This window comes from Anser anser, assembly GCF_964211835.1.
Source record: "Anser anser genome assembly, chromosome: 1".
Lineage (NCBI taxonomy): Eukaryota > Metazoa > Chordata > Aves > Anseriformes > Anatidae > Anser > Anser anser.
In genome coordinates this window covers 131,443,169-131,466,796 of record NC_139720.1, presented here as the reverse complement: position 1 = coordinate 131,466,796, position 23,628 = coordinate 131,443,169, and the positions used below count along the sequence as shown (strand labels likewise).

Sequence of the window (23,628 nt, the reverse complement as noted above, 5' to 3'; positions counted from 1 at the left end):
CAGGCATTAATAGTTACCTGTGACCATGGCATGTGCCACCTAACCACCTCCTGACTCTTCCTGATCAGGACCATGTATGTCTTCGGCTGCAAAAGCCTAAATTTAGCAAAGATGCCACAGGATTTCTGTGCTGTATTCACCGAAAATGCTGATTAAAGAGAAAAAAATAGAGGAGTGAGAAAGAAACCCCTGTGGAAAATCTCTCTCCATAGCCTGCACATTGTTTATCCTGATATTAACTGCGACGTATTTAATACTGCCCACATTCTCAGTTTGCAGAGTGCTACTGATTTTCTCCTTGATGAGATACAATTACATCTAAATTGCTTGGTGTGAAGATGCAAGTTTGTGCAGCTGGGCTTGCGAGCACCTGCAGACACGAGAGGTGGTTCGATACCATGGGATAAGATGGATTCATCTTCTAAGTGATCAAAAGCAAAATACTTCATCACGGCCCTACTTGAGTTGTTAGCTCTATACTGAGGAGGTAATAATCCCACTGAGATGCGTGAGATTGTTTACTTCCCGGAGCTATGGCTTCATGCCTCCTGCAGATTCAGTAGGACATTGCTGTATTTGTTTTACTTGATTCCCATGTTCTGCAGGGAGCGAGCTGGAGCACAGCTCCACATCAAGGGGACAGTCACTGAAAGTCCCTCAGAAATTCACCAGACAAGGGGCTTTCCTCAAACAGGGGTCTCAGCATCACTTCTTGTGCCTCTGGTTGTGCCAGCTGCTTTGCAAGGTCAGCTGTTTCTACAACAGGAATCATGTTCAGGAGTCAGGTACCAGGAGTCAGCCTCGAGATCTCAAACTCCAGGTTTAGCTTTGGCCTGTGATTGTCACGGGAATAAGTGTAATGAATGAAGTTCCTCCATGTGAATCAAGAAATTAATAGATTTCTCCTATTGTATATCCTGGCTGTCACAACATGTACCAGGTCCTTAATGTTTTATTTGTTTCTCCGCACTTTCTGATTCAATCGAACTCATCAAGCTCTGTCCCAAAATGTGCTTTCCCCTTCATACTCCAAATTGTTGCAGTTTCCAGAGGAAAAAGTCACCTGTCCTGAGAGTTTGGGGTTTGGAGAAGCATACAGGAGTGCCTCTGGCATTTTCACAGGGACCTTGCTTGACCCAAGAAAAGCAGGAGACCACAGGGTCCTTCTACACCTCCAGGTGCAGAACCTCTCTGTGGACTGCAGCAGGCACAGACTTGTGCTGCTCTGAGATACAGCAAGAGCTGCCTGAGGGGATGCTCTTCACAGCAGTTTCAGATGACCATCACCACAACTGGTTGAGGCTCTAGGAAAAAGCCTTTCCAGCCATTTTCTGCAGCTCGAGTTTTTGCCACAGTCAGGCTCTTGGCCAAGTCTTCTGGCTCCTGGCTCTGAGGCCTCACAAGGGCATTCCCAGATCTCCATCAGCAGCCAAGGGATGGCATCTCTCTGAACAGCATCAATATGCATATTAACTTTGTCTCAAATCCTCAAAACAACCTGCTGTGTGCAACTCCCGTGACAGCACAGCTGTCTTTCAGCCAGCACTGCCCTCCAGTTACAAACACAGCCACAGCTACATCCTCGACATGGCTGTCACTTCTGTGGTCCTGCGAATGGAGTTGTTATGATTTTTTGCTGTTGTTTCTGTTGTTGGTAATTCACTTCCTCCCCTAAGGGTGAGTGCCAGACATAAATTTACTGTACCCACTAATTCACTCCCTTTGCAGGGGCAAGCTTCCTTTTCATTCCTCCATGCCCACACTTCCCAGTTATGGCCCATCTGCATGACTGATCCTCTTCTGCCAGAGCCCTGGTACGTGCTCTTCCCCCTATAGCATGTTTTACTTTTTTCTACAAAGAAAGCACTCCTGACACATTCAGGAAGATAACTTTCTCATGTCTGTCACCTCCCCAGCTTTTACCCTCCCCACAAAGCAAATACTCTTTGCACTCCCCCGGAAGGGCACAATAGCTGTGAAACAGCTCCTTCTTTCTCTTTGGATTTGGTAGTCAGCTACTGTAAGTGCTTGCATGTTTTTTCCTCAGTGAGAAAACAACTACAAAGCAGCTAAAGCTGCCTTGCCAGCTGACTGCAGCTTGTAGCTTACCTGCATCTAAATTTGTAACTGGACGGATTCTTCAACCTGAGGTTACAAAAAATAAAAAATAAAAAAAAAAATTGGCAGAAAGGAGAGGAAGTGTTCATGGTTTGAGTTGTTTTTGTGTTTTTTTTTTTTTTTTTTTTTTTTGTAATCTCTTTATTTGTGCCTGTTTAACTGGTTTTGGCGACAGGTTGGAGCAGAGCACAGTCACAGCGATGGAGAGGGCAGTACATCAGCACAAGCAGTGGCTGAGCAGGGTGGAGGCTGCAGGAGCTGCAGCTGCCTTCTCCCCTTGGGTACCTGCCCTTGCAAGTGGAGGTGCAGGCATACAACAGGTCAGGTTGTTCCTTAAGGCCTCTTTTCAATACTCAGCATCTATAGGAGGCAGGGACCAGTCAAAGTTACACCTTGACTAAATGTCCCCCATCGTTTTTCTGGCATGTGAAACTCAAAAGCTTCAAGCAATGCTGCAAAATCATATCTCTTTTGCTCTTCTGAAGTAATGAATTTCATTTAGCTAAGGCCTTTGAAAATGGCACAAAAAAAAGGAGCTGATACTTTAAATTGTGTATACCATGTGAATACTGCTTTATCGTATGTCCATTTCAGTTTATTGATTTTGCTGTACAGAGTCACCATGACTTAAAGACCAGGATGAGAAATCCAGCTGCGTTCCTTGATGGGGACAGCCACAATATACAGTGGAGGATGCCGAAGATGTCATCCAAGTTTAAAATAACCTTAATAAATTCAGTACACAAACACTGCTGGAAGGATCATATTCTCAGCTAATAACTGCTGTTGCCAAGTTTTAAAAAGTATTCCTCCTCCACATAAAACATCTACAAAGGTGATGACCATGTTAGTTACTTGGACTGATTTAATAGGAGGCAGTGTAGGTGAGTCAGACTGTTCCCATTGCGGCTCAAACCTAAAATAGCTTCCTGTAAATAATCTTTTATGCTTAACAAAAGCTTGTACAATTCCTGATAATTAATTCATCACCCACACTGACATTCAAAAGGCTGAGATCTTTTCTAGTGTTGTCTGGTTCACTGTGAAGACGTGTCCAAAGAAATGACTGAAGACCGACATTTTACAGATAACTGTTTATGTTCTTAGGGCCAAATTCATTACTTGTGTAAACTGACCTATTTCCTTCAAAGCCAACTGAGACTCTCTGAGCACAGAAAGTTAATTAAAAGTGTTATGGCAGGTCTCTGGGCTCCTTTTGAAGAGGGGAAATCAGCTGGTCCACAAAGGTGGTCTGTGGCTGCAGCATGGATGGCTCCATTGCTCTCAAACCCGGGCACAGCTGATGAACCAGGTTGTAAAATTTTAGGATGAGCTCAACAGCAGCCTGAAGCCCTGAAACCCTGAAGTAACAGGGGAAAATAATCCTGCCGTTCCCTCTTTCCTGTTTTAGGTGCTGTCATTAAAATTAACACCATCAGCCATGGCCTGCACACCTGGAGGAGGTGGTGAATAGGCAGAGATGAGGACAGGAGAAGAGCAGAGGGACAGTGGTCTTCTGATGCCAACTGGGGCACTATCAAAGACTCTTAAACCCGTGGAGATTGCTTGCTTCTGCAAGTCTTCATGGTTTACACGACAGCGGTGACACAGGATGCAGCACTGCTTTCCACAGAGCTTGCGTGCTAAACCAGTGAGACAGGCGTGAGGAGAGAAAGAGGATGGACATAACCAAGGTTATTTGGCAGGACCAAAACGAAGGTGAGGCCAGAGCACAGCCTTCGTGTTTACCTTATCCCCTTGCAGCTGCACACCAGGCAGTGACATGCAGCCATGCTCGCTCACCACAGAGCAGGTTTCTGGATTTCCTGCAGTGTGATATCCACATCTGGTCAGTCCAGCAAACAAATCCATGTCAGTCAGCACAGCAGTGAGTTGCAACAAAAAGAGACCCGAGCTTTATTGCAGACTGCAATTTTACTGAGCTAGAGGAGAGATGCAGAAGAGTCCTTCGTGGTCATGTGTTACAAAGGGAATTTCTAAATGGGAGAAGAAGGAATTTTATAGCCCACAGAGCAACTATAAAGCCAGTTTTTTAAAATTACCTAGAAGCATAAGTGTTGGCAGCCAGAAATATATTTACCTCCCCATTCTCTCCCCCAGTTCTTTCTGTTGTTAAACCCGTACAAATGAAACACATGTATATAATCCTGCAAACATCTCATTTAATTCAAAACAGTACCTGTTTCCTTTTAAGGCAAAGTGAAATATGTGCTAAAGATGCAGTACTAATTTCATCTGTTGGAAAATGGCTTTTTTTCCCCAGGCATACTAATAGTCACGCAAGCATTTCGGTTGATAAATTTCTTTTTTTCTGCTTCATGCTTGCTCAAGTCTAACCTTCCTTCTTGGTGTAAAAAGCATTGCACACAAAGCAAACAGATGACAATTCCGTCTCTCTACCAGTTTTCCTGTCATGCATTTAAAAGTACATTTTCCTTTAATGTCCTCTCAGTCACCCAGCAGCATGGTTCACCACAACAGTGATGGGTAATCATTTTCTGAGGGTCATTTCTGTCTACATGGGGGTGCTCAAACCAACTCTGGCATGCAGCCAGGTAAGCCATGACACATATGATTTTTTTAATTACCATGTCCTGCTGAATAACATTACAAGAAGTATGCTGGGCATTGGGAACATTGCATAGTCATGAGAAAAAATGACATCCACAGTCCTAAGTAGGATTCAGCTGCAGGGCCTCTGCATGATAGAAAAGGGAAACGTAGCCACTGCAGTGTTTCTCATCAAAGCCACAGCCCTAAGAGCAACTACTTAACATAATTTATTTTGGAGATAAAGGAGATCAATAACTCAGAAGCATCTAGTTGCTGTCTTTCATGTCTTCCATTCAGCTTGGGAACATACTTATTAACCTGAAGCTATAAAAAATAAAATAAAATTACCCGACTCCTTTTTCAGGGGATCCAGAAAAAGCATCTTTCAAGGGAAATGACATCTGTTTTGAACTAAGGAAAGGCATGTGCTATGCATGAATGCAGCTTGTCAGCATCACGTGGCTGCAGTGCTCTGGTTCAGCTGTGTGACATTTAGCAGTCCTTGAACACAACACACGCACTCTCGGTGCATGCACACACAGAGGAGACAATCAGAGAGGGGAACATGTCAGTGTTCTTTATATTTCACAAACTGCTCCGACAAAATAAAAAAGAAATGGGCTTGACGAGGGAAAAGAACACAGAATAAGATAGGAAGGAATTACCAAAACAGCAGAGTTAACAGCACAGGTTATCCTTTCTCCTCTGGCAGTGCTGCCTCCCATTATTCACAGACCAGAATCAGAACAGGCAGAACTGATTCCAAGGCATAAAACATCATCAAGGAGGATTACTATATGCTGTGCCTGATGGTGCGAATTACATCTGAAACTCCGGGCTGTCTCGGTGATCCCACTGCAAACCAGACCTCCCTCTTCCTGCTTTAAAGATACCACTGGGCCATTTAGGAAAACATGAGCACTGCATGTTCTCATCTGCTACAGCCCCTCTTCTGTTACCCGTAATAAAGTTTATATATCCAGGCCATCTGCTCTTTTAGCAATTTATATTCGTAGGGAAAAATGCAGCAAAAAAGATGGTGGTGAGAGAGATTTCACGTCGTGTCCAGGTGTGCAATTTCTTCTTTGAATGCTGGAAACCACAAACAGGCAGCTACTGCTAGAAAAGCCACAAGCGCAAAAGGAAGAGAGAGGGCAGAGCCAATGTAGGCAGATTCCTTGTTATTTTGCACTGACAATAACAAATCAAAGCAAATATCATGGGAAACTGGAGTTACAAGGTAGAATACTCATCAGCACTGTGCCTGGGATGGATAGTCCCACATCTTAGAAGTGAACCTTGATGAAGTGGCTGAAGATGCCCTTGGTCCTCAGAACTAACGCCAGATCCCCTACCCATCTGCTCCTCCCATGGCAGGTCTGGCAGAGGTCAACATGGCCTGTAGGCACCATCCAGTGTCTTTGAAGAAGCTCCATCAGTGATTTGTGCTCAGGCACAGGATGACATGGAAATAGATGTCCTTTCGCTGACTCTTTGACAGTGGTAACCCTTGGCAGAGGGGCAGAGCAGGCAGCTGGCAAGGACTCTCTACCAAACAGTCATGAAAGATTGTCCAGAGATTATGGGACAACACCCAAAACTATTCTGCACAGCTCAGGCACCACTCTACCTCACCCTGTTTGAAGGAAAGGGCTTCCAATCCCAGCCAAGAGCAGGAGGCAAGACTGCACTGGGTGCTGTTCCTCTGTGGGACTGTGTGCTTGGCCCATGGTGTCGGCCCCTGCTCTTGCTCAACTCGGGCATTTGAGTAGGAGTTCAAACCCAGTGTGGGCCATTCCCAAATAAACATGGAATATTTGTTCCAGTATAAGGGCTGGACTGCAATTCTGTCATGTTACACTGAGGTCTCAGAAACTTTGGGTCCAGTCCATAGCCTGTGAAATAATGATAAGACCAATAGTGAAGAGAGTCCTATAGGCTTTCACAGGGTCTAAAATGAATCACACATTTTTACATTTGTGATCAACCAATTGAAAAAGGAAGGATAAGTGCCCTCTGAGAACAGTTTCACTCCGGCCACCTGATTTAAAGAACCTTTTCAACCAGTTTACATTAAACAACCCTCAAAAGATGTGAGTCAAAAGGTTTTATCCACACAGTGCTGGTTCTTCTGTAGCCACAGCCAAAACTTGCAGGGGCCCCAGGCATCCTGTGCAGATCCCAGCTCTGGTAGGTGCTGGGCCAATGCTGAATTGATAACTCAGAGCCTCTGTGTTTTGAGTTAATATGGTGTTGATTTGCTCAGTAGCTAAAATAAACATTTCCCCTCACCTCCCCAGTATCCACTAAAATGGAAATTGGACAGAAGCCTGTTATTATGTATAATATACAAAAGGAAAAGTGGGTTTCTGAAATTATTACACATCCTTATTTTGAAGTTTTATGCCTTATTTCACAGCACAATCATATCTATGCTGCTGCTTTTAATTTGTGGGAGTAGTTTGAACAGTTTAAATACACTTGCAATCTCTATTAAGTAGGAAAGAAAAAGAGTGTATATTTATTTTTTTCTTTTGCTTTCTACTCTTTGCTGGTGCCTTGTGACTGACTTCAGCAATGAACGTGTGACTTTGTGCTAACAGGTGTTCTCCATAATTGGGCTGTATATGGGATGTATTTGATGGAAAATAGATGTTTGTGTGTATGAATATGTAGCTGCAGATACATACATTTATACATGCATACCTGTTTATATGTACCCTTTTCCCCACAAATAGTCTTCTAAACCTGTGGAGAGGGAGAAAAATTGTGATTGTGGGATATATATGTATATATATATATATTTTTTTTTTTTTTGGTGAGACTACAGTAACCAGAGCTATTGCAATTGCAGATGAAATGGAGGAAGCAGGCCTTTCACAGGTCAGACACATCTTTGTGGCTGTGGTATGCGCAGCCTTTGGGAAACAATAGTCTTCTCAGCTATGCACAAGGCTATTTTGTGTCTGGCCGGTGCTCAGCACTCTCTGCACAACAGGCAACAAACAGATGCTTCTTCCCACAGGTTTAGACTTTATTTAGTACCCTGATTGGTGTCTTCAGGCATAACTTCAGGCGTAACTCCCTGTGGCTGATCTACTTTTTTTTTTTTTTTTTTTTTTTGTGAAAGCCCAGCTCTGGTAGCATACGGCCGTAAATGAAGTCTTGCTCTCATTTCTTTTAAAGCTCAAACCTCTTTTGGTTTGAAGGTGGCTCTAGCTGCAACATGAATGATGGGGAGGGGAAGGAGGGCAGCCAGGTGATGCCAGCACGGGGATGCAGCCAAGTAGGTGCTTTCCATTGAGTAGTTCTGCTGGGGCAGGTGGGGTCACCCTGCCTGCAAGTGCCACCCCAGGGAGACTCTCTGGAGAAGTACAAGGTCTAACAGAAATGAGGGGTGTGGATGGGGAAGCCAGACCCACAGCCACCACAGCTTTGTGAAGGTGCTGAGTTCTGCACAGAGACAAACGCATACTCCCCGGGTTCAATTTGTTTTAGAGAAGCAAAGCCTAAGAAAGCTTATAGCTTTGAAAGCATTGCAGTAATAATCTACAAATAGAGATAAACCATTCAATTGTTGGTTTCCTCCAAATCTGCTATCATTCGGCAAAGAGAAATGCTTATAATATTTAAAAGGAGCAGCTGTTATTTTACTGTAGTGGAGGGAAAGTTCATTAGATGTCACTAACTGCTGCCCTTGTTGATGTGCTTTGAGGCAGTATGTCGTGTGCAGGCAATATGCCTGAATCCTTAGGAGATTATCAAAGACTAAAACCTGGCAACAGTCTAAAAATTTTGCTCAGTCTTAGGTAGCAAGAGCTCTCGCACAAGCCAACAAAACTTATGAAAATTAAATATTTAGGATAAAACATTTGAACTTGATTTGGACATGGTTTTCCACCTCTCTCTACCACAAATGAACAGTGTCTGTCCTGGTCCGGTGCCTGTGCTTTAAAAGATCTGTCAGCAAATTCAAGTAGTTTCAGGGAAGAGATACAAAAGTGATTCCCAGAAGCCTGAGAGATTAAATGAAAGTCAAACTATTTAGTTTATCAAAGAAAAGCTTTGCAGATGACTTGAGTTGGTGCCGACTTACAGGGAATGGGAGAGGACTGAGGAGGATGGAGCCCACTCTGCTGAGCCCTGCCTGCCCCACGAGAGCTGACACGTGCCCAGAAGGGTGCTGGGCCATCCTGTGCTCCCCCAGCTGTGGGTGGCTTCTTCATGGCCCTGGGGACCAGGAGAGAAGCTGTGGGGAGGGGAGCAGTGGGGAACGTGGCCACAAATCTCCAGCCTGGTCACACAGGGTTGCATTGCCCTCTGATATGAGGTGGGGGCACATCCCCTGGGACAACACTCACAGCAAGCTCCATGGCTCCCGCATCCATCTCAGGGCAAGGACAGGCACTTACATGCAGGGAAGATTTCTGACCTGAGCAGCCACGAATATAGCAAAAGCCAGCAGCTGGAGGCTGAAGATAGAAAATACCAGACCATGGCTAAAGCCAGTTTTCCAACACATGCAGCAATAAGCCACTGGGACAGCATATTTACTTACAGTTGTGTTGGATTTTCTGCCCTGTTGTTTCCATAAATCCAGTTTGGATTCCTTTCATCAAAGGTACAAGCACAATCAGAAATTATGCTTTGGACAAAAAAGAGATTGAATTAAAATCTACAGTTTGTGTCACGCAGAAAGCCACCACAGAGCGCTCTTCTGATCAGCCTGCAAGTCTAAAGCATTCCTCCATACCAGCATAGGTGGGTACAGCCAGGACAACACACAGCATATGACCAAAAGGAAATAATTTATTCTCTGTGATACAGGATGAATAGATTTTCACACTATTCAGATCCATTTTTTTTAACCATCCATCATATGTCAGGAACTGGAGAGGATTGTGCACAGAGAGTCTGCATCTGCTTCCTCCTTCATGCTGTGCATGCTTTTTATAAAAGTCCTGCTCCGTAAAGCAGCAGAACGCATGGCCCATAGCACTTCCCAGGGTCTGTGTGACTGCTGCTGCAGAGGATACACTGTGGTGATGGTTAGTTAGTGCAAATGCTTGACAAAGAGCTGCAAGACCATGGCTTACATGAGGCGTAAGTGCCTCCTCGAGCAGCTGCAAAAGTTAGCAAAGCTGAACATCTCCAAAAGCAAGGAGAAAGAAAATGTTCATCTTGCTAATTCTTCCATGGAGGGATAAATAAGTATGAGCCTTCACGGTGGTTTGGCTCTGGATCCAGATGATCGACCCACCTTTCTCTCACTGCCCACGAGCAGGATCTAAGAGGGGAAGAAAGCAAGTTATGGCAGAGGTCAGCTGTTATTACAGCACTGTTTATCATGCAGGCTATATTAGAACTGCGGCTCATAAACAACACACACAACTGTCTCCTTTCTCTTGGCTGCAGTATTCATCCAGCTTTACACAGATCTCTGCTCAGGGTCAACTGGAAGCCATTGAACTATTTAACTGCTTTGTTTATTCAGCTTTTATTTCATGTCATTGGGCCTTAAGTCCAGCAGCTTTTATAGGGTACTTGCAGTAGATGTGTTTGTATGTGTCATAGTTGGTTTGAGTAATGATGGTATATTACCAAACTTATATACATTAGCTTGCTCACAAAACTGCTTCGGATTTTACAGTTGCAGTACTTGCCAACTTGCTTCTTCTTTAATACAGTGATCATGGTATTAGTAGAGCATCAGCAAAAGGAGTGGTATGCCATTCATAAAGTTCACACTTAGTTCAGGTGACTAACTATAGAAAACAAATACTCCAAAATCTATCTGTCACAGATTTATGAGCACCTTGTCTTCCATTGCCCTACAGCTCAATTCCCCTGGCACTTCCACAACATCAGTGAATGGGAAACTAGCCACCCAGCAAGCCCTCTGCAATTATTCTTCAACCAGATCTAGAATTACTACCTAAGTGCCTTACTACCCCTACACAATAAACAGGATTAGGTCAACAAGTTGGCTTTCTGTGCCGAATGTTGCATGTATGACAGGGTTTATTTCCTAAACAAAAGACTTTGTCAGTGTTACTTTTGCTCTCATGCATGCAGTGCATCTGTACAAACGCAGAAGTATTTCTGCACCACCTAGCTGCTCTGCTGCTGAGTGGTGGCCGGTGCCCCGAAGTGGAGAGGGGGCATTGAGCTGCAGTTAAGTGGGGCAGGGATTTGCACTGGAGAGCCCAACCCGGCTTATCTCATGCCGGCCCAGAAAATATCCAATAGGAGTATATCATGTCACAATTTGTTCAGCTAGGCTTCTGGGCACCAAGACAGCCAGATGGTTAATTCCACTTTTTTTTTTTTAAATAAAAAAATGGAGGAGCGTGGGGGAGGGACATCCCTTGGCACCGGGCTTCTCGCGCAGCAGGCTGAGCCCCTGCGCAGCAGTTGGGATTGTTGACCCAGTGAATGTGCCCAAAGATCCTTTTGAGCTGCACAAAACCGTTCGGTTTTGCCATTAGCATATCAGAGGTGGAGCGGTGGTGGGAAATGGTGCAGGCAACAAAGCCTGCAGCTCGGCGGCTTTGTCTGCCTGGAGCTTAGAGAGGCAGGAAAAAAAAAAAAAAAAGATAATTGGCCATTTGCCGTGCAGTGACGGACAGATGTTGACATTTTCTTCCCTTGGCTGCTCCAGCCCCACCCTCGTCCCTGGGTCCGGAGGAATGTTGCTGTCTGGGCCACTGGGGCAGGCAGCTTTCGCCCGCTCTCCTGAGCTGCTGCACTCGCGTTTGCATACAAACAGGTATCGCCTGCACGGAGAAAACGGGGAGGGAGAAAGAGATTGCTTCTGACTCGGCTTTTTCTTTTTTTCTCTTTTTCGTCACACTTTGAATCAGACCTCGAATAAGAAGTTAATTCTGATTCAGGAGGGTAGGCCATGCACATCAGCTACATGCTGCACCCTACATCACCTTTGCCCCGTGGAAAATGCATGGGAAGAGGCCAACCTGCCCAACATGGCCTCCAATCTTTTTTTTTTATAGAAAGTGGGGGCTTGGGGGCTCCAAAGACTGCACAGAGACTTCCTGCCCCTACACACCATGGAAATCCCTGAGGAAGACTCCTCTGAGCTCTGTCAGTCTAGGCTCTATAATTGCATCATCTGAAAGGACATAACATTTCTTGTCACGGCATTGAAGTCAGACAGCACACTCAAAGGACAACACCGCATCATTTCCACTTGCCACCCAAATCGCAGATCAATCCATATGGATGGAGCAACTGTCAGTTCATTGCATGTTGGACTTGCCCTAAATCCAAGCAATATTATTTCTTCTGGCATCGTTTATTTGCACTGACTATCTTATTTAGCACTTTCTCCGTGGTTGTTATTCTATAGTCCTTTCTCTAAGCGATAGCCCTCACTTCTGCAGCAGTGCTGGGGCAAAGCATAAAGACAGTGTGCTCACTCATGAGCACTGCCTAGAAAACCTCTGTGACCTCCTGGCAGTATTTGCAGAGTCCATCCTGACTGGTTGGAGGTAAGACCAAGCCTTGACGGGCTCCAAATCACATGTGGTGTTCAAATGGTACCCACCAAGGGAGAGCACAGAGCAGATCCAACATTAATGGCAAAGGGCGACCAAGCAGTTTGTACCACTGAAATGGAGCCATTTCCTGTGCCATCATCACTGTTGTGCTCTCATTCATCAAATTAGCTTCCCACAAGCTGGGCTTTCACCCAGCTTTTGCAAGTGACAAATTATGATTTCATAAGGTTTTTGTTCTGCTTTAAAAGGTCATCATGAAGATAGTACCTAATGCATCTGTTTAGAAAATGTTTATGGGTACAATGAGTCTATTTAATGCTGTCTAGATGCAGAATGGGGAAGAGGAAGTTAAGTCACCATCTGAAGTCCCCAGCTGAGCTTGTTTTTAGAGTTTAATGGATAACATTAACTGCACTCTTATGAGATCAAGGGCCCTGTCCTCAGCCTGACTGATGCAGAGGGGACACAGTCTCACTCCTGCTGACTGTGTTTCCTTAGGAGTGGAGAAATCCTCAGCTTGAAGAAAATGCTTTTTGCACCTTTTTTTTTTTTATTAAGTCAGCTGACTCACCCACCCTGGACAAAGTGTCCACAGTGAGCTAATGCTAAACTCTGAAAACTGATGTCTCAGGGTAAGCTGAGCTATTTGAGAGGCCAGAAGGTTTAGGTGACCCCATACATCCCAGGGTAGGGGGAGTCAGGCCTGTTAGCACACACTTCTGATCCTAGCTCAGCAGTCACTGGGGTTTTGGGAGGGTCTTGAGATCAGAGTCAGAGTCCCAAACCACACCTAGTTTCAAAGGTTTGTGCATGGTTGTTAAGTCCTTCATTTGTTTGCAGATATAATGCTCTAAGTGAATATAAAATGAGACTTCAGTATGTTGGATAAATTATTTATTGCAAATTCATTGCAAATTCATGTAGTTCCTAGTAATTAGCCTAAGCAAAGTACAGTGAATATGAAGAGTCATCATTCTTCTGCCTTATCCCAAAGGAAAGACACAAGCACAGCTACCATTTGTCATGGAGTATAGAGCTTACATGTACAGTATCTCTTTACACACACACATCTGCAGTCACAGCACTGGAATCACAGCCTTTAGAGCTTCAAATGCACAGGATCCTCGGAGACGTTTATTCTGCTATATGCTTAGTCTTTACATGATGAAGAATTTATCACTTCTTACTAGGGATCTGCAATGCAAACATTTCTTCATGAAGAAAACTGTGCAGTAATGTTTCTCTTTTTCAGTTCTTTCTACACCAGAATACATGTCCTACAGTCAAAAGGACCCTTTCTTAGGCAATCCAAACATGGGCCTAGATCAGACTTAGAACTTCTTATCTCATATAAATAACAAAAATATATCTTGCCCTGCCCTATAGCACCAGGGTTATTAGATTTTTAGCCAGAACCACCCGTTACAAGTAGAGAGGCTTAACAGCAGTTAGTCTCAAGACCCACAGAGACAGATAGGCTCAGAAAGGGGTGAGAATCTTGAGAAGTAACTTGATATTCAGTGGGCAGTATGTCTAAATCAAAACTAACTTTCAACTGTGATGTAGTTGATTACAACCAATAAACATAATCCTTCTCCCCCTGTTGCCATCCTACTAGGGGTATTTGAAGAGAACACTTATTTTCCCTTAAAATTCATAATCTTAGAGTTAAGGCTAAGTTATGTTCTGTGCTAGGATGGAAATGTTTGTAGTTACACAGTTTGTTGACTTGGTCTTAGGTTATTGTACTTAGAAATGTAATGGAACCTGCTCTTTAAAAGAAACCAAAACAAAGTAAAACAAAAAAACAAAACCACAGAACAAGTAACCTTTAATAATCATTAATTTTAAAGCAATATCATACAATTCAAAGTAGTGATGATATTGCCCTGACACCTAAATTTAAATTTAGCTGCAGACTTACAGCTGTCTTCTATTCACATTAATAAGTGAAAATTACACTCTAGCAAGCACAGCTGACCATATAGAGACTCAGAATCTGCAGCATCTACTCTTTTTTTCCCCCCCTTTTTTTCCTTTCTTTCTGAAAATAGCTGTAAAGAAGTATGAGAATCTGGACAAAAAGATGGGCAAGAAAACCAACTTTTAAAAAGATCTCCCAACTGCTGAAATTAATGCACTTTCCCTTTATACCTGTAGCAATGCACTGCAAGAATCCCTTGCTTGATATGCTCAATAAAGAAATCCTGTGTTCTTCACAATTCAGTGTCAAGGTTGTGCTATGACCCCATATTCATTGTATATGTCACCTTGCTGCAAAGGAATTAAAAATAAGACATTTAATGATGGTAGCAGAAACATTACTAGCTGGCTTGATCTGAATTCAGATTAAGAAAAGACAATGGCTGATTCTTAAATAAGCAGCTGCTAAAGAAATCCCCAGATCAGCTCCAGTGCTTGTAGGAAATCTCTTAATACTTGTTAGGAGTGAGCCTCAGATCATTTAAAACATGGCTGCTTTTCCAGGGCTCCCCTCAATCACACCAGGCTGCTCTGATGCTGCTGTGAGCACAGCCAGACCTGTCCTCCTTTGGCTTCTGCCTCTCCAACCCACCTTACGCAGCCCCTGCTTATTGGGAGGGTCCCTCTCTGGCACTTTTGGTAGGTTTGGTCTTCACCTGGCAACCCCTCTAGCACCTGCTCACTTCTGCCGGGAAGCTGGCCTGACAGCTCCCCCCTCCCCCTGTGTGCAATTTAGTATTTCAAGTAAAATCGGCACCAACCGAGATGAAAAATGCATGGTGCGGTTTCTGTTCAAGGTGACTACCTCAATATGCACTTTTTCAGGCTTAAGAGACCATTCCAAGCACAGGGTGTGGCCTACGGCTTCAAAACCCTTGTTTGATCAAAACTCTTAATTTTCCATGTTCGTGGAGATGAAGCATGAAGAGCTGAATTCCTTAACAAACTCAGCGTTAGAGGGTGGAAAGGCAATGAGCGTACTTGCACCAGAGAGGGCATTAGATATCCTTGGTAATCACTGCCCAAAGGCTGCTGGAAGACAGCGAAAGTGTCACGCATGAAACTCCCGTCTCCCTGGAGATGAGTTTTGCTGCTGAGGAGGTAGGAAGGAGCAGTCACACTGTGAAGCATTTCTGGCACACACAGGCGTGAGATGGAAATCTGCACAGAGAGGGCTCTTGCGGAAGAGTGACAAGTGACTGCCACTGCAGGGCATTGGGAACAGACAGGCTTGGGTGGGCAGGCCCTCACTAAGAAAGCCTCCTCTTGGATGGGAGAATGTGGGGTTTTCTATTTTCTGTTACATGCTGTCCTCCATGAGAGACCCGGACACAGGAAAGACATGATGGATTGAGAGGAGAACCAGATAACTTTTCCCAGCCCTGTGCTCCTATGACCTTCAGCAGAAATATCTCCAGAACTGAAATGCTGAAACAGTGTGATGATGGGAGGAGAGATGTCTTGATATATCCAACTCATTTGTCAGCCTCTTTCTCAGAGTTTCCTGTTTTATTAGCATTACCCTGGTCTGCCCCAGAGTGATGACCACTAACGGTTTCCCTCTTGTATCTGAGCAGCACTTTCCCCTTCACATTTTCCATGATATTTACACAGAGCTGTGATGTGGGAAATTTTGAAGTCATCAAATCTGAACTGTGAATAGCTTGGTGGGAAAATAAATGAATAAATAAACAGATAAATAAATACATAAATAAATTAGCATCCCTGAAAGCATAACTGTTTTGCCCTTTTGGCTAAATGGGTGATGAAGTGATAGTTACACTTGCTTTGGGGACAGAGATCCTGTAGGTGTCTTGTTGAGGATAGTAGGACATACAAGCCTTGCTCAGGCTCCCCTCTGAGATCCCAGCCAAGAAGAAAGCTGCTTCATAGAGCTGCTGAAACAAAGAGTGCATACAGATTCATTTCTCTTTATGGAAGCATGTGCTAGAAAATACATGCAGAGCTAAGCCTTAGCTGGGAAAAATATTTTTAAAAGTTTGTGAACAAATGCCATCCGTTCCTTAATGACATTTGCTTCTGGAATAAGACATGTTTTCATTCTCAGGCTCTGCATTTTCTTCTTCCCTTTTCAGTCAACAGGAATTGAACCTGTAAGTCAAAATAGCTCTTTGTCTCCAAACATACTGAGTCAGTACCATGTTTTAAAGAGATAGAGGAGCACTATTGACAGTTTATGAGGCAAGAGATGGGGAGAATTTCCTGAAAAATGGGTTATGATGCTATAAAACAAATACTGCAGCTTCAGCGCTAATCTTCACTTAAAGAAAACCTTACTGCTGTACAAATCAACCAGGCTGCTTCCACAGCTGATACTGCTGTGAGAACATTTGCCTTTAAAGATGTGAAATGCTTTATCACTTCACAGATCCTGCACAATCCTCTTGCAGGAGCAAAATGAAAGGATACTGTTCTTGGGTGTTTTATGCAATTAGCTCTCCCCCTTTGCAAACAGATAATTTCAAACAAGCTACTGCCACACCTGTATCTATGCTTGAATCTACTGTGGGTGTGGGAAATGCATTTACGTATGTGCATTACACTGGCATCTGCACCTGTGCAGAGCAATGCTCATGACGTAGGCAAAGGGAGAGAGGTTGCCAACACCCAGAGCATCACTGCTAATTTGTCCACAACATTCTTTGGAAAGAAGGTTAATTTTGACACCAGCCCAACAAAATGTGAAGTCTGTCAGTGTCTTGTCCATTCCTTTATATAAAATGTCCCAGAGAAGGTGGGGCACAGATGGTAATCAGGTTGGGATTATGCTTTTGGGGCTTGGTGCCCAGATCATTTGGCAGCCAACACAGTTGTGCCTGGGGTTGGCTTCACAGAGGTGACATTGCCCCAGCCTCAGCTGGCTGTGGAGACCAGGTGAATGAGGTCAGCATTAGAGGTGAGGGGGAGTTTAGCAGTGAGGGCAACATCTGTTATGAAATGAAAATATTCAAAAAGCCATTTGGAATTTGGAACAAAACTCCTTTTACTGGAAGGAGGTTGCAGCAAGAAGGGTGTCAGTCTCTTTTCTCAGAAGACAAGGGAGAGGATGCAAGGAAACAGTGTCAAGTCGTGAGAGGGGTGGGGGAAGAGGAGGGGAGAAGGATGTTAGATTGGACATTAGGAAGAATTTCCTCGTGGAGATGGTGGTAATGAACTCAGAGTGAGAAAAACCAGCAAAGAGGTCTGAGTCTGGTGGGCTGGGCTATGTGGCAGCACTCGTGCACTCAGAGTGAAGTGGTCATGGAGGCTGGACCATCCCTTTTTGGCCAGGTAGGAAGGACTCCAGGGGAGCTCCCCGTTGCTCTCCTGTTCATGAAAAGAGCCCAGAGCTGTCTTCTCCTTTCCCCAGGAACACGGCTCTGCTTTGCTCAGTCTAATTTTATCAGCACTGAATGAAACCACAGCTGGTTTAGATCTGTGGACCTCACGATGTGTTTGGAAGGCAGACAAAATACTCAGGGGTTAAAAAAAAAAAAAAAAAGCTGGTGGGGAGAAGAGGAATCCAGAAGCAGCAGTAGTGTTTGGGATGCTTATTTGGTGAACAGACCACAGCCCGGGAGGCTTCAAAGAACCTCCTGAGGGCTACAGAAATCCCTCCTTCAGCACTGATAATGTCACCTCATGTTGGAAAAAGAAACCTCACTCATTCTGATATTATTCAAGAAAAAACCCTCCAGATATCACTTTAAAGGCGAACTCCTGGGGCAGAAATATTTTAGGTGCTCCACATTGATTAACAAACTGCACTTTGGGTGATGAAATGCATTAGCACTTTCAGATTTGACATTTTTTGTCAGTATTTATTGTATCTGCATTTCTCTGCTGCCATGAGGTTCGGCAATTAAACAAAGCAGTTTATCATGGGGTTTCAATAAATTTTCCTCTCAGGTTCTCATGCACGGAGATAATGTTGAAGTGCTTAGCTTGTAAATACTGCAGGATAATGTTTATTTGTTTAAAACTGCTTTCATAAAACCTTGGAATGCTTTGTTAACCCTAGATCACTTACGAACAAACAACCATCCTCAGACTATGTCTTCTTCTATATATATACCATGGTTTAATCCCCTACTTAGAAGTGATTATATAAAAAGTCCTATGATCTTTCAAATGCTTCCACTATTTTTTTTCTTAATAACCCACACACAGAGGTCACTTCTCTTCCTCTGCAGTTACCCTTCTATAGAATCTACTTCCCTCTTCCCATTTATTTTTAATACTCAGCTTCATCCACAGAAGTACTTTTGTTATAGAAACAAATGCCTATACTGTTGGAAACCAGAAATGGCTCTGAAAGGCAGCTCTACCGGAAGAGCTTCCTGTCAGAAAATAGGTGCAGCTTTAGCAGCAACCACAACTGCACATCGCCTTTGATGTTGTTCATATTTATTGCTTATTTTATTTGTTCTTCATATTTGTTTATTTCATCATAGTGCTCAGCTGTCTAGAAGAGTAGTAGGGCCATGTCCATGAGGGCTGCCACTGTGGCTGGACCCATGGTTGTCTTCTTCTTGCTCTAAGACCAGTCACCTAGAGCCCCACCATGAATGTGTAAGGGTGTAGGTAGGTAGATATCTTCTGGGCATCTTCTTTGTGGCCTAACATATCCTTATCTGCTGCTGCTGCCTTCTCTTTATGTCAGAAATTTTGTGAGCAACAGAGTTAAGAAAAGGTTTTCCATGGCATACTTTAATGAAAGTTGTAGAAAATCAATAGCTGTGGGTTATTTCTGCTAGCTGAAATTGACCAATGGATTTGAGCATGAAGCACGCCTGCACATACAAAGCAAGACTGCATCAGACTAATTCTTGCTAGGAAACCAATCTAAAATATATATGCCATGTTTCTAAGCCCCTCAGTTGTCTGGTCCCCTCACACAGTTGACCCTGCCTTTCTCCTCAGCATACTCCCCAGCCCTTTTTGGGTGTCCATGAGTGAATGCTTGACGATTATCCCCCTCCCATCTGCAGGAATGCCACCTGAGAAGGAAGACATTCCAGTAGCCCAGTAACACGTCCCATTCTCTGATATCATGGAAGTCCAAGGGACGCCAACTTGCTTGTCTAGGGACACCAAAATCCGTCACACTTCCCACCAATGTCCCAACTTCTTCCAGAAGAAAGAGCTGAGAAGAGGTAGGGCTGAACCACCCTTTCCATCTTCCACTACCCTGCAGTATTGCTGTTAATCACAGCCAGGGAATGAGGGCGCTGGGAGCTCCTTGCAAGAGAAGCTTGCAAACTGCAAACTGCATTTGTTTAGCTCCTTGCTAATGTTCTCGCAGAGTAAGCCCTCAACCACTTGCCTCACCCCTGCGTGACCCCTGCCTGAGCTGGACAGCCACTGACATTGAGTTGCAAACACTGTTGGAAAGGGAGTACTAAATGGATGTGAAATTGAAAACTTACAGGTGACGATTTCCTTTTTTTTTTTCCTCTTTTTTTTTTTTTTTTGTTTCCCCACTGGATCCACTATCTATTTTTTGGTGAGTCTTTCCTGAAGTGTGATTAGTTGTGAACAGAGATGGGAAATGACGTGCTCCAGCATCCTCCTCAGTTGATGTAGCTCAGAAACCAGGCCCTGCTGTGTCCCACCTCCTTGTACAAACCTGCCTTAATGCAGCTCCAGAGACAATGCAGAGGAAGTGTCCCAAAAGCAAACAAAGAAATCCTACAGCGAATGTGCTGCTGCTGTGCATGAACAAGGGCCAAGAGCTGCAGTGCTGCTGAATGTGGGGGTGTTTCGGTGCTGCCACCGATGTTTTGGCAAAGGAAGCACATGCTCACCGCCTTACAGCTTTCTGTTGGAAAGATGATTGATTTCCTCCTCAAACTTCTGTGATACCAAGTGGCAGTTACCTGGGCGAGCCTCATTCATAACCTGTGGGTGGGTAACTGGGGAGGGGGGCAGACCTGCTTTTCCCCCAGCAGAGAGAAGGCTCTTACAGTTCAGCTTTGTTCTGAACTCAAGAGGAGCAGCGCACATGTGGTCTTCATTAGTGACGCTCCTTTGAAATGTCTCCAAGCCCTTGGATTGTAACTCTAGCACACAAAGGGGTGGGGGAAGCAAGAAGGGAGGAAGGGAAGGAGGGAGGAATGAGGCTGCTGGAACCGTCCCTGTGAAATCCAGACATGGATGGAGATTTTCTTTTTTCTTTTTTCCCCTCTCTCTTTCTTGTTCTCTGTTTTTTTTTAGCCCTACAGGCACAGAATTGTTCTTAACCTTCTGAACTGGGAAAGTACATTTCAGAAAAATCCACTGCTCTTCTGTCAAAGCAAAACCAACATGAATAATCTCTTCTAAATTACAAGCATTAAATGACAGAGGGGAACAGTTATCATTTTGTGTCTCTTTATGCATATGTGTTTGCGTATATGCTTTTGTGGTCGTGTGAAGCCTGTGAGTCTCCAGCAGCCTAGAGTTTATAAATGCTTTTGAAGGAGTGGTTAGAGAGCAAGCAGAAGAGTGGGGATTGATCTGGCAAGCTGAAGTAATGGATGTTGATTTCTGCTCATTAGGAACCATGTCACAGAACTGCAGCCTGATCAACATGCATTCCCTCTGACTGCCTGGCATTTCCTCATGCTTTAAAACTGTATTCCTCTTCTCCTTCCCAGGAGCACTAATGAAGAAGGAAGTCATTTGGAAAAAAAGCATACTAACTCTGCATATATTATTTTTCTGTGATTGTGCCCATCAAATTGGATTTCATTTGGATTTCAACGCCCTTAAATTCACAGCTGCACATGCATGGCTTTCCATACCAGAAATCAATTAGAAATTGATGAAAGCTAAAGAATATTAGCAGAAAAAATAATCAACAGCAAATATAAAGCGTTTCAATTGAGCCCAGAGGCGATCTGGTTTCCCCCCTACTGCCTGTGGGAAAGGAGAATATTTTATGGCACAGAGAAAATGACATCCACGTTTCCGGTAGTGGAAACTGCTGAAGCATCCCTTTCACTCCTTAAAGGTTTAGGGCACACTGATGCATTCAGCTGACCAGGCAAAAAGCATGAACCTCTAACCACCCCTCACGCACCTCTTTGCCTTCTGTGCTGCCTCCCCGGTGGCCTGAGTTTCCCAGGGGCAGACATTCACGCGAGATAGATGGATGGCAGCCCAGACACACAGGCTGGAGCAAGAGGGTGCTGATATGGGAGAGGCTCAGCCTGCATAGGTGCAGGGAGGGAACATCCCAGAGCAGCACTAGGAATTTCTGTCCTTTCAGGGCAGGGCCTGAGAAGACGATCAGATGATTTTATAGGAAAAATTTCTTCCTGTGCAGTCCTCACCATAACTGCTGACATAATGGTATTTCTGCCCATACATAGCTAAGAGTTACTATACTTAACTGGGCACCACCTGTGGCCTTGCCTACATGAGGATTTCCCATCTAACATCAACATGAAGCTGCTTAGCATCACTTAGCTCAGCATATAAAAAATTCAGGGTCTTGGGCTAAACCCTGTGTTGTGGAACTGAAACTTTGTCAAAAGCTGCTCTGGTTCATCTGTTTCTGCACACAGAGTGATGTTACCTGCCCTCCACTCTTTCTTGGAGACGGCGCAGAGGGTCTCCAGCACTTTGGCAGAACTGGGCTCTCCATCCTCCTGTACAGGGTTCCCTGATGACTGCAAAACCGTGTTGTGAAATCTAAGAATATGCCAAAAAGGTTATACAAGTGAATATTACAGGTTATACCATGCTCACAATATATTAATGCAGAAAAAAAAAAAAACAAAACACTTAATAGCCTTTCTTAAGAGAAAGCTCTCACAGGATCAGTATGAAGATGTGGGAGTCACCTCCTTTGGTTCCTTCATTCTGTACATGGTCATGAATTGCAGTAAGATGTTATTGACCCATAAACTGTTATCTACCAAATGGAAATACTGAAAACTCCCTAAATTTCAGGTGGGCAGATAACCTGTTATAAAAAAATGCTCAGAAGAATGGCTCCAGTGTTTTGAAGCATGATTATGACTAATGACATATTTTAGGAAATCAGTGCACAAACAGCCTCACGCTAATCTCTCAGCAGGTTCACAGCAGGCAGCTCTCTCAATTGATAACCAGAGAGATCAGAATCAGGCCCAAGACAGTCATTTTTATACCACTTGGTATCCTAGTAATGACCACAAAAAGGGAATATAAACCCTTTGTCTCTTTACTTCTACAGACACATTTCCTGTGTATTTATTGCACTCCATTCACGGGTATTTCTAAAAGCTTGGGATCACTCCTGCTCCTGTAGCTCTTTAAATACTCATTCGTGGCAGAAAAACAGCTCTGAACAACATAGGGCTGCCATTGCCTGCTTCTTATCTCACCTTCCCCAGCCTAATCCTCTTATAATGCCCTTGGCTTCAATAGACACATCCCTGATTATGTAAATTGTGGCCACTGTAAATAAGATCAAATCAGACCATAGCCCATGTTGTTCTGTGAGAAGACATACAAAAGGGAAACAATGAACATGATAGTCAGCTAAAATCTTACATTCAGTAACAGAACTAGAAATCTTTTTGTTCTAAGTAGTCAAAAATGTTGGCTTAGGTAAATACCATCCACCAAACAGGCAAAATGGATTAGCATCAACACACACCTGAAAGTTGATAAACAGATTAATACAAGCCCAGCAGCTATGATGCTGCTTTGTTTCAGTGCATGTCCCTGATGACCACAGCCACAACTACATGTTTACTTGGAGGTGTGGCACCAGAGCACATTGATACTCGTTAGCCAATTTCAGTGCTGGGTACACTGCCATACAAAGCAGTGCTGTGCGCCAAGCCTGCTCTTAGAGCTCTCACTACTATCCTTGTGTCCAAGTGGCCCGCTTCCTACTGCACATGTGCTCCTGCAAAACATCTGAGCCTATGCTGGCAGTCCCTCCTTGCAAGCTGTGTGCTTGCCAGATCTTCCTGACGCAACGACAAGGAGCTTCAGTGAGCAAGGGGTGAGAAAAATGCAAAATTCTGATTATAAGAGGTAATAAAATAGTTTGGTATTTCAATCTCTTCTAGAATGAAGACTTTAACCATTCTATTGATTATTTTCATGCCATGTAAAATGATCCAAGCAAAACAAAAAATATTCTTTAAAAATGGGTCCAATAGCGAGACCTTAAAAGTTAAAGCTCATGTATCTGTCACAAAACTTCATGAAATAAATCTGTCAGTGAACTTCTTTGCAAACTCTACTGGCCACTGGACAGCTTCCTTTACTTTGACTGAGGATTGTATCTGTAGTATGCAGAGGTACTGATTAGATTAACATGCATCAAGTGATGGATCACATTATATTTAAGAAGAACACATATTTTCTTGAGATAAGTCCACGATTCTGTTTGCATCAGAGTATCTATGATATCATTTCTTTCCTGTGTTATTTTGAATATTTTTGTTGCCTA

The 23,628-nt window shown here is 43.8% G+C and overlaps 1 long non-coding RNA gene across 2 annotated transcripts in view; it reads right to left on the bottom strand.

Moving 5' to 3' along the window:
• Positions 1-1,916: 1,916 nt before the first annotated feature.
• The window catches only part of LOC310895948, a 28,748-nt gene continuing 7,036 nt past the window's right edge, over positions 1,917-23,628 (bottom strand). Inside the window, exons 2-4 of one of the 2 annotated variants that reach the window (XR_014581070.1) lie at positions 9,251-21,869; positions 7,399-7,440; positions 1,917-6,587 (exon numbers count right to left, since the gene is read on the bottom strand). This is a non-coding gene — a long non-coding RNA (uncharacterized lncRNA). Of the gene's footprint in view, positions 21,870-23,628 lie in introns of both variants that reach the window. The other variant, XR_014581071.1, reaches the window with a different exon arrangement.